Source organism: Cariama cristata, unplaced genomic scaffold (genome assembly GCF_000690535.1).
Source record: "Cariama cristata isolate BGI_N322 unplaced genomic scaffold, ASM69053v1 scaffold8993, whole genome shotgun sequence".
Classification (NCBI taxonomy): domain Eukaryota; kingdom Metazoa; phylum Chordata; class Aves; order Cariamiformes; family Cariamidae; genus Cariama; species Cariama cristata.
Window position 1 is genome coordinate 28,984 of NW_009606602.1, and position 17,932 is coordinate 46,915.

The 17,932-nt window shown below is 37.7% G+C and overlaps 1 protein-coding gene across 1 annotated transcript in view; it reads left to right on the forward strand.

Moving 5' to 3' along the window:
• The window catches only part of LOC104158702 (RNA-binding Raly-like protein), a gene marked incomplete at both ends in the record, with an annotated part of 47,471 nt that overhangs the window by 23,981 nt on the left and 5,558 nt on the right, over positions 1-17,932 (forward strand). The window lies entirely within an intron of this gene.

A 17,932-nucleotide genomic window follows, 5' to 3' on the forward strand; every position in this document is an offset into this window, starting at 1 on the left:
AAATTCATTATCAAATTCAGTCACTTATGTTATTACCTTTCATTACTCCACTTTGTAACTTGTCCTATTGAGTTGTTTTTTTGAGGTCTCCACTCTTTTAATGAAGTGATTACATGAAATTCTTAAATTTGAGATTAAAAAAGAAGTTGCATGCCATTGTGGCAAAGGAGCAACCTTCAAAGTATAAAAATTCAGGAAGCAAATAAAAGACAATGGTAGCAATTATATTAATAGCAATTGCCACAAAATAATAAATTCTACTTTTGTAGTTCTTGTCATGATCTTAAGAATTTCACTGGCAATTTTAGGATATTTGGGGATGTCTACCCAGGAGGAAGAGTTATGTTTATGGTTTGGGTTTGGGTTTGTTTCTAGATGAGCAGATTGATGGCCACTGTGTAAATCCACATTAGCTCCACATAGCCATTATATGTGACTTTGTTGCTAAACTGAATTCCTCTTGGGAAGTCTAATCGGAGCAAATAGACTTAGCCTCTTCCCAGAACTTCCCAGAAGTTTACCTGTAATGTACTTGAATTATTCTTTGCAAGTTCGTACTGATAAGGATAGGAAATACAAAAATTAGTCCCCATCTCTGTGTTACTTTTGCCTTTTACAGCTGTATTTCCTTCATCCCAATGGAGGGCTTCAGACAGACGTTAGAGCACTGTGCTCTGAGGAGGAGCCCAGGCCAACATCCACCTCCTTGGTACTAAGTCAGAGAGATGCTCCCTCTAGTCCCACAGTAATTGGGCGGATTCATTTGTTCAGGGGATGAGCTCTTGTGCCAAGACCTGTATCTAAGGTTTTAATCCAGACTGACAACTGCAACAGGCAGACTTTTAAAATACGGTAAATGTTTGCAGAAGAAATGCTGACTCAGCCTCAATTAGACTAACACATGGGTGCCCTTAATGCCTCTTGCAGCCAGAGTCAGTCAAAACACCAATCTAAATTACTTTAGGTTGCCTACAGATGACTTGCTCCTGCACACCAGCCTTTCATCCATCTATCTTCTGCAACAGAGATTTGTTTCCACATTTTCATTACAGTGTCTGTAGAGGCTAATTATGCTTTTTCATTTTGTCATGCCTAAGTTAACAACTTCTTGGTGCTTTTTAATTATTAATTCTTTCGATGGGGGAAGGGAACATGAATTGTGGCAGCCTAAGAGCTCGAGACTGCCACAATTTTTTGAGCTCTGCATGTATGTGCAGGGCTACAGCCTTCTCGTGAGAGATCCCACAAAGGAAAAGTGGTTCTTAAAATGGTGCATTGTTTCCCCTCTCAGAAAGAAGCCAGCTACAGAGACAAGCAGACCCCACTTCTTGCTGTTGTAGTTTGTGTCTCGAATGCAGGGAGAGAACAGTTCTTGTACTCCCTTGGTAAAGGAAATTCCATTTATCCTTCTTTCTATGCAAAGCGCTTAACAAAGAAGAAAAATCCATGCTCCTTTACTTCCTATGCAAGACAGGGGCATAATTTGGCACTGAAGTAACCGTAACCTCTTTAATGCAAGTCTGTAATGGTAGAGATCAGGAGTGAAAATTCATCATGTATATGATCTATTCAGATAAGAGTATCTGAATTCAATGTTACGATTTGGGGCTAGAATAAAAAGCTGACTTTTAGATACATGTTGTCTTCCCTTGTCTCATAGAGATGAAAATAAAATCCTTAGGGAAGGTTGAATATCTCTTAGTAGTGCTGAACGCTGAGTGTTAGCCTGTAGGGGCACGGGATGCTTCTCCCCACAGGTATTATTTCCACACTTCTGGGGTTTTTTGTCCATATTCAACATGAGCAAGACAAAGAGTTGTCTGGACTTTCTTTCATCTTCATGTTATGTAGCATTCACGTTCATATAGAGTTAGAATAAAAAAGAAGTCATGCAAATAGCCAGGATGCCTGGAAGACTTTACCATCAGAGGCAACAGTTCCGGTAAAACTCCACCAAAGTGAAGACTACTAACAACTCATCAAATTAACTTCATGCAGAAGTCTTTGAAAGATTCAAACTTAGAAAGACCAGGTAGGTCAAGAGGTACAAAAAACTGGGTACTGCAAAAAGGACAACGTTAAGAACCAGCTCATATTAAATTCATGCCACTTTGTGGCAAAGAATATATAATATTTAAAAAATATATTTTAATGCCAACAACTTTTAATTATCCACATTTGCTCTCCACATTCAGCATTTTGTTCTTAATGCTAATGATGCACAATTATCCCCTCAACAAAACTGTTACAATTCTCTCGATTATTAGACTGAAAATCCAGTTACTAATGATTCACCCAGCCATTCCATGGCAGCTGATTCATGGTAACTATCTGCATGTAAAAGTTTAGCCCTTGATAAATTCCGGATAATATTGCATGCAGATTTGTAATTGGTCAACAGTCTGAGCCCTAAAATTCAAAACTGATTTTGTAAGACACAGCCATTGCAGCATCTTTTAAGACCTGTAATAGTGTTATATGGCCAAGAGAGACTGTAATTATTTTGTAACCATCTCACACAGTAGAAATTCTTTGACTTAATTCTTGTTTGTATCTAACTGTGATTATATGTAACTTTCATAATAACATCCAGTCTTTAACAGACACAGTGGTAGAAAATCCATCACAGCAACTAATAAGTTGGTCAAACTTCTTAAAATATTTGCCTTCTTTGTTAGGTCGCATATAATAATATGTCCCATATTGTTGAATTCAGAAGTGACAGGGAGAGAGAGTAAAAAACAGAGATGATTTTTTCTGAGGCTAGTGAGAACATAGGTTCATCTACTGCCAGCTGCAGAGAATGGGATTACTTCTGGATAAGCAGGGAACAGCTCTTCAGTGAGATGGTCTTTGAAAAAGCACGTTTTATACATCTGGTTGTCAGCTGAGATTCAATCTATCTGTCTTTCTTTTGTGTAAATGTTAAAAAAAATACAGTACAAACCGCTGACTTTTTCACTCTTTTTTTCTTTTTTTTTTTTTCCAATGCTGGTTGTTCGCTATAAACAGTATAAGCTTAGGTGGAAAGCCCAGAGACAGACATAAATGAAATGAATGCATTGTATGCATTCCTTACATGATGAATTGTTGTCTATCATGGGCGAAAGAAGAGAGATACAAGTAAAATTGGCATTAATTGCTGCATTTTTTTACATTCTCAGTAAAAAGACTAGCGATCTGTATGAACTACTACTTTCCTCACCAAGGTCCTGTTTCTAGAAAGTATATGACAATAGAAAATACTGAAAAGCCATGTTTTTCCAAATCACAACTTAATCACAGTACTTTTCAAATGACAGATACTTACTTCTACAAGAGATGGAGGAATTTTGGTGGGCTCAGTTTTAGGAAGTGCTTCCAAAATACAAAAAGTAAAATTCCTTAATTTTCTTCTGGCAGGATTGTTCCGAGAAACATCTCACAACTGGAATTTGTTACCTACATTTCTTCCTCTTGCTCAGTAGTGTTTTCTTTCCCATCAGACCATTTTGCAGAAGATCTATAGGAAATCCTACACTCAAACACCAGATGGAGAGATCCCATTCTGAAGAAGTGAGATAGTTAAAAAAAAAAGCCTAGACCTTGCAAGCTCTGTTAGGATAATACTCGTTCCACTTCTAAAATATGCGTGTTCTTTCAATTCACGATCAGGTTTTGTGTGTTTTGACTTTTTTAGAGGCTATAGGTTATAAGGCACAAACTAGAAAGTAGCCACATGTCATCTTCTGTACAACAAACACCATAACACTTGTTCCCCATCCTGATTATCAGATAGCACCAGTGGAAGGAGCAGACGCTATTCCTAGCATTCCCATCCAGCTTTTGAAGAGACGTTACTAAGAAAATTATTTTCCTTCATCAGAGGAAAAATATAGAAAAGAGATACTGGATGCATTTTGCACTGCTAATATGAAACCAATAAAACTGCTAACCTGTGCACAATCTTGTAAGTCTCATTCACATTCAGGCCAGGTATTCAGGAGCTGTGTTTTCATGAAAAGCATGGGAGGACTGAACATACTTGACAGTTATTTAAACTCGTTGTTTAGAGACAGACAGTAATTCCTTATGCTTAAAGCCACTCAGCCTCTGTGACTTAGACAGGCAGTAGCAGGTCTTCTGCATTTGCAGAGAATACCCTCTAAAACCACCAACTCTTTAGTTATGTGAGAGGTTTAGCCTGGAGGACAGAAGCAGAAGTCAGGGGACTGCAAGGGCTCTGTACATGGTGAGGCTGCCAGGATAGTGCCCAGGGAGATGGGAAGGATTTGGGGGAAGATAACACATAGGGAAAGCTGGGGATCTTCATGTGGAAGATTCTGAGTATCTATGCAGTTTAGTTGCAAGCAGTATTACTGATACACTTCTCTTCCAACAATTTACCAAAACTCACAAGGATTAAGCTTTTCTATAATTGCCTGCTTTCCATTATTACAAGACTCTGAAACAGAGGATGAATATCACCATTTCATAAATTCATAAAAAGTTTTTTTACTTTAAAATATCTCTGAAGAAGAGATTACAAAGCCAAAATAATAATAATATTGGTCTATTGCTGTTCCTGCATTTGTCAGTGGTTTTGTCTCCTTATTCAACATTTAAAGATCCCAGATTAACTGTTTTTCTACTTCTCTGCAATCTAAATAATTATTTTATGTTTCCTCTATTTTCCTGATCTTTTTCATTCTATACCACTTCCACTTTCACACATACAATAAAATATATATTGCATAGAAAGCAGACTAATACATTTGGCCAAAAAATAAAAGTATTTTCTTAATTCTGCTAACTTTTATTGCAATAAACTCAATAAATATGCACCTTAATAAATTCTTTTTTCCCCTCTCTGGCCTTAATAACATCAGTAACAATGTACTTCCTAATTCAGAAAGGCAACAGAGCATGAGATCACTTTTTTTCTCTTCTGGTTATTCAATTTACCTTTCACTTTTATTTACCCTCTGTTACTTCTGTCATCCAAGACTACCCTTTCATTAGTAATTGTAGGAAAACAATACATATGCAAGTCATTTATGTTCTGGGTTAATGGTGAACAATTCCTTACTACCAAATATCTGTAGTTTCACCCATGTATGAGACAGGATGTTCACTGGAGAGAAAAGGATGTGCAAGAGAATGTTTCTGAAGGAAAGTCAGGAGGCTGAAACATTCTAGAGGTGGGAATAAATGAAAGGGAATAAACAGGGATGCAGGAACATAAGAATAGCAAGGAAAGTCCAGAGAAAAAAGGGAGCTATTTTCTTAAAATGGAAAATTTTAAGAGAGAGGAAGGAAGGACAATATTTGCTGGGTATGTAACCTCACTGTGGAACAATACTATTTACTTCAAACTCACTGGGTTTTGCCCAAACAGTAGTAACTGATCCAGGGGTTATAGAAAGTGTTTGAAGAGGTCTGTATTCCTATTTCCTATTTCTGAGGTATCAATATACCGTCTTGGCCCACCAGTCTCTATGAGCTTCTGTGAAGATGCACAGCTTACTGTGGCAGGCTAACAGGCACGTGAAACAACTTCATACATGAGACCTAGCTCCCTACTCGCAACACATCTGAAAATGGAGACAGTTTTTCATCCTTTGTATAGCTATTTCCATACAAAAGACTTTATTTATTTTCATGGGTTTCCAGATAATTACAAAGAAGTTTTAATTTAATATCTTCCCCTTGACAAATGTATTGAAACATATAATAATTTTGAAGCTTCATATTTTGAATTTCAAATTCCCTATAATGCTGTTCAAATTAATCAATCTGTATTTGCCCCTTGCTCTTCTGCTTGTGTTGCTTTTACTAATTTTGCATGATAGTAACAATTGAAACGCTTCTCAATATTAAGTTCTTGGCATGCTAGGGTTTATACAAATATTTGAAGAGATTCTGATGACTGATCCTTCTGATTCCACCTTCGAAATTAGCTTAATCTTTATCACTAGCAAATGAAATCTGAGATTTGTCCATCTACCTAACATGTTACTTGTACTTGTGCTAAAAGAAAAAGGTGGGACGGCAAAGAGAAATGTATGCTTAAAAGACCAAACCATGGAAAGACAGCCAGTACTGCTATGCTAGCTTTTATTTGAAAGTCCACTTCATACCCTTCTGCAGCAATATAATTTGCAGTTCCTTGATAAACAGATTTCTTCTTTGGAGTTTGACCACCCATGATCACAACAGCAATCAACAACTGGCCTTACTTCAAAAGTTATTGTTCCATACCAGTCTCTGTATACGTTGGGTTTCTATAATGGTTGGGTGCTTTAAGTTTTGACAGTCTCATGAAAAGCCCTATCAAGTGCACTGCCGTCGATCCTAATTTAGGAGGGTTTTTTATTATCTTTCCGGTTTTTAAAAGGAAAAGGAACACATCAGATAACAAGGCATATATAAAACAGTGCTAATCATACTGGCCAATTGCCTAGGCTGAGTAAGGATGAAGACAACTAGGGAGATAGAAGAAAGAAGATAGTATTACTTAGCTCTTTTTTTAATAAATTTTTTTTCTTTGCAATTTAAAATTATGAAATGTATAAAAAGGGGCATGTTTTCCTTTCTGTTCATGTGTTCTTACCACAGTATGTGAGTACATTTTCTGAGTTTAAATGGGACCACCCTTTCTCTTCCGTGTCCTAGGTTTTGTGTTGAGGGGTAATGCACTACTCTAACAATGAAGGTTACTACCATGAATAGTGATGGGAAGAGGGAAGGATTTTTTTTCTTTATTCTATTCTATTTTAAACTTTGTCAATTTCACTAAAGTGTTGTGTCCCACAGGGAGCTGCATCACCACAGTTGAGATCATGGCAAAAATGGAAGAGGTCCTCCCGAGAGGGAGGTTGTAGAGGCTGCATCTGCTGAGGTTTCCAAGTCTCAGCTAGGTAAAGCCGTGCCTGACCTGGTCTAGACCTAGGCCTAGCCCACTGGGTAGGAGGCTGAATCAGATACCTTCTGGAAGTGCCTTCCAGCTCTGTGAATGGGCAGGGAAGCCACATTAACTGCTGGACACGTGGCATCTACAGTGACATTTTCAGCCTCTGACTTTCCTCTGCAAAATCAGGAGAATGGCCCATCCCAGGCTGCAAAGTTTGCTAAGAGAGGAGTCAGTGCAGAAAGAGGCACATCAGAAAGAAGTGTTGCTGACACAGAGCAAATTGGAGCTTCTATTTCTCTCTCACATTTGCAAAAGGTTTTTTAAAAGATATTAAGCTTCAGGTTGGGAGACTTTGTCTTTAGCGTTGGTTTTTTGGTAGCCTTGTGTAGGATACTAAGGAACAACAACTCACATCTTGCCTTATTAGATCGTTCTGTTGTGCATTAGCATGCTATAGTATACCTCTAATTCAAAATAAAATAAAATCAGGATATATCCTGATACTAGGCAAGCTTTCAACTGGTCAAATGAATCATAACATAGGTTGCTTTCTATAAACATAGCTTAATCTGAGATCTGATCCCATTTACAAACCACTGTTTACCTACATTGGCGTAATGCCTTTACATACCTTAATTTGAAAGAAGCTGGACTGTGTTGAGAGTATCGAGGGTCATATTCCATAGCCTCTGTTTGGCCCAAACTGATGTTGATTTCAAGAAAGAGGGTCTTGATTTTGACTGGTTTGGTTTTGGTTTGGGTTGGCTTTTTTTTTGCCTTAGTTCTAATTATGAACTGCAGTTCAAAAACAATCTGCAGTTCTCCATTGAGTTTGGGGATCTTTTTATCTCAGGTTCAGGTTGGATTCTTATAATTCTTGTCATTCTGCAAGCCAAAGTGCACCTTTGTCAACATCAGCCATACACACTCCTATGGGGGTGTACGCATGGATGTAGCAGGTTGTAACAATTTTGCTGATGATGTATGCAAAAATACATAGGAATTCTTTCACATTCTATCTTGCCAATAGTATGCTAAGAGTTTTATTGCTAACAGTTTAATCACCATGCTTCAATTATTGTTATTTGTAAAGTCTTCAGCTTTGGTTCTGAATTCATGTAAGGATCAGTTTTGTTCAAGAATTCCTTCACAGCCACATATTAGAGTAGAATTAAAGATTGGAGCATGTGCCTTAAATGTGAAGTAGAAATATCAGAGTGGATCTGTCATGCATGTTTATTGCTATAGTAGTGACTAGCTGATGTTAAAGCATTTGTTAAAAAATATAAACTAATTTCCAATAAATATAGAGTTACTATTTTTTTTTTCTTTTCAGTTGCCTCTAATTCTTTATAAAAAAATAATCTTTCCGAACTCTCTCACACTTGGGTCCTGTAGCCCTTGCTCTCAGGGGTAAGGATGGGAGGCTGAATCAGCTATCATCCTGTAGCTAGCTACTTTTGTCAGACATTTTATAACCACCCAGATAACCACGAGAAAGTACTTCTAAGTCCCAGCAAATTAGGAATTTTATCAGAAGTAATTATTTGCCGAAAAGTACCTACTAGGTTTGGCCTTGTTTATTCTCTCACCATCTAAATCAAAGGACAGAAACTACAAGTACTTTTCCAGGCACATTATGAACAACAAATAGTCAAAATGAAAAATTACCATCTTTGAGACTGCATTTTTCCTATGAACTATTTGTTGACTGTCTGAAAATAACAAACACCTTCACAGAAATTAGGATCAATACACAAAGGAGGAAAACTGAAGCATTTCTCAAGTAATGTAATTCATCCTGCTGATCTATCCTTTTTAGGTGTACAAGAGGATATGGGATGGAAATGGAAGCTACATCTTCTGAGACAGTGAAGTTAGTGAAGCAAAACTGGAGATCGTTAGTGTGGCTTATATAGCAGGATGATGCCAAAGTGTTCACATTTCTTTAGTAGAGATGGAGGAACCTGAGAGGTATCGAATAAGGTTATGTTTCCTCACAAAATGGATCTTTTTATTCATATACACACACTTGCATATTAATCATGATTACTCTTCAAATTTGGAATCAAACACGATTTGGTTTCAAGCAGACTTTGTCTAGGTGTTAGTAGTTAGGTGTATTTCATGTTCTGGCTGATACTTCATAGACTATAAAACTGTCTTGCTGTGTAGAGCATTCACAGAAAAATAACATTCCAGTCATGTAAGTCATATAAGGGTGAGTAACGGTAATGTGGTTTTGCTGGGAGAAGGTAAAAATTGTGTGAGAGGAGTTCAGCAAGAAGGTAACGGAGGGGGAAGGAGGAGAGGGAGAGAGACACCTTAACAGTTTTAATTCCTTCACAGAGTCTTGTGGTTTGGGAAGAGATGCTGGAGGCAATTGTCAGCACTAAATTGTTATGGCAGCTTAATTCAATAGACTATATAAAACAAATTTAGTCTAAGATGTGTCTGTATTTTTAACTTCTAATGTGTATTTCCCACAGTGATAAAACACTTGAAATGAAACTTCCTATAAATGTTTACTAGCCCTGATGCATACTAGTGCAAGCGAAGTCCTAATCTGACAGGGACTGTGAGCACATGATCTAGGGACACATGTCACAGAAAACGGCAATAATGGAAGTATAAAGCTTCCCAAGTCCTCTTTTGTGCAGTCATTTTCTTAATATCTAAAATGTTATTAAATTAATCTGTATGGAAGAGAAAAGATGGATATACAGATCGCTGTCTAAGAACTATGATGGTTGCTATATCTTAGTCGAGCAATGAATGTCTTTCTAAATGAGAGTCTGAAGGCTTTAATATTTAATTTTTATATACATATAATCACTTTTGCCAGGGTTGATAAGACTAAAGAAACATTTGTAAATGTTGTCCCCAAGCAGGATAAAAATATTCTTAATTCTAGTGTTATAGCCATTGAATGTGATATCTTATGCACAAATATTAGTATTATGTTTTTAACAGACAACAACAATAAGCTAATGAAGCTTACCCACTTGCTGCAAGCAAGTTGTCAAAATGTGAATCTGTGCAACTGCTTCCTTGGAGCTTAACACAGTGATCTGAAGGAGTCTGCAGAAGAGGTCCTGTAACATCCAGGGAATGCAATGGAGAAGACTAAGAGAAGGTTTCAAAAATACTTATTGAACTGCCTAAATTTATTGTCTTTTTTTTTTTTTTTAAATGTAACTGTCACACTGTGGACCCTTAAGTTAACACCAGTTATGCTACCAAAATGTTTGACAGAGGTTACAACACATGACTTACAAAGTGTGAAAATTGTATTTTAAGGAGCTTCGAGTCAGGAAAAAGAAGTTAAACCTGAAGCCAAAAATATAACCTGATCAAACTCTACATCGGATATGCTCATCAAAAAACCTTGAATGAGGAAGAGAGGAAATGATTAATACCCCATATTGTTGAGTGTCCTGAGAGTGAACAAGGGAGTGGAGTAAGCCCTCAGAGCGTGGAAGTAAGCCCAAAGAAATGTACCAGGCAGAGTAAAGCAGGAGAGTACCCAGACTGCACTGCTTTCTCCGCATGCCCAGGAAGGCAGGAGCACAACCATATAAGGCAACTTGAGAAAGACCCCTCCTTAAGCAAAAAAAATATTCCTCAAAAAAGACAGGCACAGAACCTCAGTTCTTGCCTGTTGCATGGTATGCAAGTCACAGAGGTCAAAGGGCCAACCTTGTCCATTTACCAGGGAAATTATTGCACAATGGATCAGGAGTACAGGAATGCTCTCTTAGATTCAGAGTATCTGGTATTTCCATTTATATTGTAACTTTACTTGCAAAGCGCACTCTTGGAAAAACAAGCAGTATGCCTGGTCTTCACGAGCCGTGCTCAGGACACTGACAGTTACGGTCTCTTTCATGTATCCATTTTGCTGGTTTAAACCAGCTCAATTCAAGATAAATAAATTACATCAGTAAACTTCGTGTAAATGAGAACAGAATTAAATTTAATTTAAGCCTTCTGACAGCTTGAAAAGGGGAGAGGAAAGCATGTATTGCAATTTTCTAGAAATATTTTTTTCTTTACATAAACTCTGACATTGCCACAGTGTAATTGATTAATCTTTTGTGAACTGTGCTTTTCTGTTTCATTCAGTGCTTCTAAGACTGCTTCTTTGAAAAGTACCTAAAGTTTTCAGAGATCTGTTCTTGTAATCTTAAGTGGTTAGTCTTTCGGCTCCACTGCTACCACTGTGATTTTAATTTATCAATCTGCTGCTCAGTGAAATGCTGTAGAAACACTTTAAAGCCTAAACCCATCACTTATTCCTGCACCTGTCAATGACAGTCTTCTGTACTTGTCAAACCAAGTTAAATGACACTACTGCAGTGTATACAATATTACTAATAAATTGGATAATCAATCACATGTGTATGGTTTGACAGCAGTACCTTGGATATACTGAATTTAAAATACATTTTTAAGAGGCAGGACTCATTACTCTTGTACTACAAAAAAAATACCGTATGGACATCAAGAATTTCCCAGTCACTCTATACAAGTAAATGACATCTTGGGAAATGGTTAGGCCACTGGTTAGGTCACTGGAAAGGTTTTTTATTACCTTACTATAAAATGTCTCCATGGGAAACATAAGTAATTGGAGATTACTTTCAATGACAGAAAAATACTTTAACAGTAGGAGGAGAAAGGGAGACATTAAGTAGATTTACTCAGGTTTCTTTACATACAAAAGCTACTATTTTGCTTCTAAAAAGCATCAGGGTAGCAGTCTTAAGCACAGACTGACGCTGCAGCCCCAGTTAGTAGTTTTTATTAGGAGTAATTCTAATACTTAGCACCTAGCTGTACAGAAAATTGTTGGGGCTTAATTTTGCCATGAAATCTCTGCATCACTTGTGCGCGGCTGGCTGCCATAAATAGTTCCTAGACCAGCTGATCCCAGGTCTGAATATTGATCTCAATGTCTTTGTTATCCTCTGCTTCACAGGCTTTGCCTAATCCTCTACAGGAAAGACTCTAAGTGACTTAATTACCTGATTGTGTATAAGCAACTTTGAATATTTGACCAAGTTTTGCCTAAAATTCAGGTTGGAGAGTACGTTCAACAGTTTTCCCAAAATACCTTTCATTGGGAAAATAGTTCTCGGGAGAGAGAATGATGGTAAAGAAGGGACGTATCTAAAGACAGAAAAAAATACAGCCTAATCATATCGCAAATAAATTCTGCCTAGTGCCTGCAGAAAGATACTTTAACGGAAAATGGAGTACTGTATGTCAGCTGGTTTATGTATACATGTCTTGCTTGGACAAAATGTACCTCTTCAGATTAGATTCACCAAAAACTTTTCAGTTTTGCAGGAATATATTCTCCATTTACAGCACTACATTCCTTGCTGTACTTCTTAAAATTTGACGCCATATTTCTCCCCCACCCCAGGGAGAAAAAAAAATCTATCTTGCACTAATTAATTGAATGAACATGTAAAATTAGAATAAAACTTTTATTAACTTATGACTACAAAATTACTATGAAAATTGATCTGTAATTGAAATATACAAATAGTAGGCTATGTTCAATCAGTTGGCATTTTGGGACATTTGGGCATTTTGGTGGTTACTTTTTGTTTTTAACTACACCTAATTTACCTCATAACTGCATTATGGAAATTAATGTAAAATACTTTTCTGCAATTATTTTTCCTCTTCCAGCTCCCTCCTTTTTTGCCGTAAACTTCCAAGAATATATCAGTTGAAAGAATCACTGACAAAATTTGTCTTTTGACAGTTGGTATGTCAGCAGAAAGCAGTTTGTGAAGAATATTCTCTTTCTCTGCAGAATATACAGCCTAGAACTACAAAACAGAAGTGTCCTTCCACTTCTATCAGCATTCTCAGCCTTAACTAAAATTGAATCATCTCTAAAGTAAAGGTGGGATTCAGCCCATCAATTTAATTCATGTCTTCGGGGAATGTAGGTAACCATCCACTGAAAAGAGGCCTGAAATCTCCACCTTTTTTTTCAATAGCTCATGAAAGTCGTTGCCATCTGATTGATTTTCTAGCAGGGAAATTTTCCACCTCCCAATGGTTATTCTCTAAATCCTCTAGTTACCCTCACCCACACCTTTTTTTTAACATCACGTCAGTTTAGACTGATTCTCTTTTGCACTCAACAGGAACAATTTCTAGCACTCTCTTTACATGACAAGAGAAATTATTTTACAAGTGACTGGAATACTGGTTTTAACCATTAGGTTGATATGTGCTTCCTAAAAAGAGTTTGATTGAAGGAATACTGCTTTTGTATTTAATAATTTTATCCAGCCCTGACAACAGAGAAGCAATTGACAGTATAAATGGTGATAGCAATGTCAATTGAATTAAGATACATTATGGCTGGTTTGTCAACATTTATGATTTACAAATACATCTTTGTACCTGTGGAAAGAAAAAGAGATATTAGCTAAGGGTGACTCACATGCAAGACAGAAATTCTTGTTGCCATGAAAATAACAAAAGCTGTTTCTGCTCTGTTCTTCATTAACTATTCTAAAGTCAGAAGAACTCCACTGAAGTCAGTTACTCTCACTAGTGTTTGGAGCCAAGTAAGTTAAAACAGGATATGATCATTAGTATATAAAAATCTTTTATGGGCATAGAACACAAAACACAAGATTACACTGTAATAACATAATTTTGACATACAATATCATCAGATAAATAACAACATAATAATATCCATAGGTTTATTTCAAAGATGCAGAAGCATAATTTTGCATTTGCTTGATTGACAAGTGTGCAACTGCTGATGTGCATAGGAAATTTGAATACGTACAGCATCATAACTCCGAAAATACGGTCTTTGGGGAATCCTTTATTCTTCAGGCATACACGATTTAAAGCAGGCATAGAGTGAAGAGAAGTGAAGCTAAAAGAGACAGCTGATACAAGATGTTTTGGTGATATTAGGTCAGAAAAAGGAACCATGACTGTTTCTTAACAGAAACACACTTATTGATGAGGGTTTTTTGCCTCAGTGTGAGCATTACAGTGTCTTTTACTGTCTTCTGTTTTAATAGCAGCATCATGCACACAGTTCTGTTGTTAATATTGCAGAGATGGCATGTGTTTGTGGGTAAATAATCTGGCTGTTTACAGTGCCATTAGGAAACCGCTGACTCCACCAGTTCACAGGCTCCTTTAAACCTTTCTCTGCTTCCGACTTGCTGAGTATTTGGTATTCAATACCGTGCGAGCGATTTCCTGCAGCCTCCATAACACAGGCTGTTGGGTTGCTAAGGAATAACTCTCAAGAGGTTAAGAGCCCTGCAGTCACCTTGATCTCACTGCCAGTGATTATCTGTGCTAATTTTCTGCTTTGTGTTTTATACCGCAGCACTGACCAAAGCTTATGTCTGTCCCTTGGCATGCATAAGTGTGAAAAATCATGGCTGTAGATGGAGAGATGTGCTGGTTGCTTTCACAGTGTAATGTCTTCAACATTATTATTACAAATGAAACATCATCATTCAACTTAAAAATAAAAAAAAAAAGGAATGAAAAAGAAAAAAGCCAAGTGAGATCAATTAGAAAGATAGACGAGATTTTTTTTTCCTCCTACATCATCCATTTTGGGTTCTTTTCACTGCCATTGGATGATAGCCTTTTCAGTACACATGCAGGGCAACTGCTTCACAGCCAAGAGGACCAGGAACTGCCTTTATAAAACCCCAGACTTCCAAGGGTCTCACATGATGTCTTGCATCCTTGGGCTGTTAACTGAGCAGTCACAGTGAAGGAACATTAACCCCAGGAGCTGTTGCCTCTGTGTTGCTTGTGCTGCCACAACTGCAGGCAGAATTTCAGAGAGGGGAAAAGAAACCCAGATCATGGATATAAAGAAGGATCCACATGAAGTTTTCCCAAAGCTTTAAACCCACCCTCCTCTAGCTGACTTATTCCATAAGGGTCAACACCTACAGATAAGGTCCTACAGTACTATTTCTCTCCTATTACTTTAATAGATAGCATGGAAAGATAAATGTCTTTCCTCCATGACCAATACTTGAATTCAACCAGCTTTCTTCAAGGAGACTAAGTAATGAGAAAGGGAAAAAGGAATTGAGACCCTTGCTCTGTTGAGAGCCCATAGCAGCCCATCCACCTCTAGTATTTCTGGGTGCTATTCCCACCTTAAAGGCCAAGTAGCTGTTGCTACATCTCTGTCAGTGGTCCCAGGTAAGAGTCCCTGTATGTGCAGAACTGGCTCTTTCGCACTCCATGTGAATGGTACTTCCACACAGAAACGCCTTTTGCCAATGCAGAGAGATCCCAAAAGGTCTGTGGGGAAAGCAGAGATTCCCTCCCCACCTCCAGCACCCATATCATGGGACACGGGATTTAATTAATGGGGATGCCCTTGAACTGTGACCATTTCATTGACAATAAACTCAGACCAGAAATGTAAGCAAATCAACTCCTGTTAGCTTGTCAGCTGTGCTAGAATCCACAATATGTTTGTATCTCATGTCCCCACCATGGGGTCAGTAACATTTTGGCAAAGAAACGGGTAAGAAGGACAAACTGGATAATGTTCACTGCAGCTAAAGCCATATATATGCCTATTTCAGAGACTGACTGTCATGCAACATACAGAATACCTGCAATTACCTATCTTGGTCTGCAATTACCTCTTGTCTTGGTAGCAATGGACGCTACTGAACTAAACCATGCAAAAATGCACAGCATGTTAAGTTTAAGGTTAGAGGCAACATCTATAGCAGAGCTGTTTAGACAGCATCAGCTGTAAAACAGTACATGAAAACCACTGGGGTTTCTCCAGGTGAAAATTAAAGACATAATAACAGTATCAGGTGTTTCTGAAGCAATGAAATATTTTTAAAATGTAATACAAACAACCCATAAAAATTTACAGGAATCCATAGATTACACTGCCATGTGATAATCAGACTCCAAAATCTGCTTCTACTTTTTCCTGCTCTGGTCCAACAGATAAGCATTAGACCATGTGGGTTGAACCTGTCATTTGCAAAGCTGAAGGAATATAAAGAACTGCGTTTAGTTTCAAGACAAAAGTTACCTGAACAGGAAACAGAGCAAAAGAATGAAATTGTTAGGGGCTGACTGATGTTGAAAAATGCTTCTCTCAAAAGAGAAGTATTATCCAAGATGTCACACTAAATTAAAAAAAAAAAAAAAAAAAAAAAAAAAAAAAAAAAAAAAAAAAACACGACTAGCCACATTTTTCAACAATATAAAAATATTCTGCATGAAGAATGCTGTGTCACAGACTCTCCTCAGTGGTACAGTGACAGAGTGAGAACAGAAGGTAGGGAAGGAAAGAAACAATCGATTGCCACACCAGAAAACCTTTCCTGCATTTTCCCTACCCAAAACCTCCACTGCCTGCAATTCCCCTCATCTGGGTAACCTGTGAGCCTTTCCCAACCACTCGACCCTCTCAAGCCTCCTGATTTTTTTCACTAGCACACTCAGATCTCTGTCTGAGACTTCTCTCCCTCCTGTGCCCCACCACTGCCACCATTCCTAGGGATGGCTTTGAGCCATCTCTGTCATGGCATTTGTACATGAAAAGTAAATTCCACACTCTGCAAGCCCAGTGAAGAGCCAGGAGTCCTTATGATATCCTATGGGCCAGAGTTGAGCTGCCAGAGAAAAATATAGCTGCCCTTCAGCCTTACTCTATCTGGTGCAAAGTGAATTATTCTTCATCAGCTTCATGGTCTTCAACCTCGAAAAACTGAATTTATCTAGTCTTTATGCAAATTAAAATAATGTCACTCCAGGTGAAAGGTTTCATGTGACAGGCCTTTTAAATTTGATCTTTTTCCTTCAAATTGTCTGTTATCTTCTACTTGAAAACACAAATTGAATATTAAGCATGGGCTTACTACAGCTATTAATCATTCAGCTAAATAAAACCACCAGCAAACTGTGAATAGCTGTAAATAAAATAATAGCTTTGCTACCTCTTAGTTCCATGTAGACTGGCTATAGAGTGAAAGACAAAATAAGAGCTGTCGCATAGTTTATTGGGATATTTTGCTAGTTTTACATGAAGGTAAGATACAGAAACGCGATCGCTATACAAGATCAAACTGTTATTACTTAATGTTATTTTGCTTTCTCTGCCACACATGGCTTTCCTCCTGCTGGGTTCTAGTGTCTCAGGGCTGTTTTATTCAATAAGTGTTTCACATAAATGCATATAGAGCTTTCTTTTCTCAAATAAATTACCAAAAGGACTACAGTCGGCTTTCTCACCTGGTGAGTCTCACAACCTTCATGGCTGGTCCAGTATTATGTGGGTAGGCAATACAACTTATTCTATTAATTGCACTTGGGCACTTGCATCCAAGGCAGATGTGGCAGAGGTGGAAATTGTCCCCTGACCTCTTGTTCCTTTGATGGATGTTTTTGCCAGTTGCAGACAGGAGAAATTGCAAGCCTTCAAAATCAAAGCACTGGGATGAAATGATTACAGAGGTAATTTAAGCCTGTCAACTCTGTTTTTTCCCCCTTTTAACTGGTCAACCTCTGAAACATAGCAAAGGGAAGAAAAGGGGAAAGAGGCATTATGTGATGAGGAAAAACAAATCCAAAGAACTACAGAATTCATGAACCATTCTTCAAATTATGCACTGAAAAGAAAAGAAAAAAAGAAAACATTTTACTCAATGTTCAAGAGCACAAATTATCCACCGTCCATCCTGTGAAGACAAACTTCATTAACATGTAGCTACCATCATTCACCTCCCTTCATTTTCAGTGAGGGTATTCTTCTGTGCTTTGTCCTTTCTAACTCTCTCCTTTCTACCTTTCTGCTTTCTTATTTAGAGCTTCTCTTTTTTTTGTGGTGCTTTCTTCATGCCTCTCATCCTTTGCTATACATAATTTTCCTTCTCAGGCAAGTGAAAAACTTAGGGTTTGTGTTACTAGTCCTTCATCAGGGAGAGTACAAATCCCTTGTGACTTTTCCATGCAGATCATTTTTAAGCTCTTTGG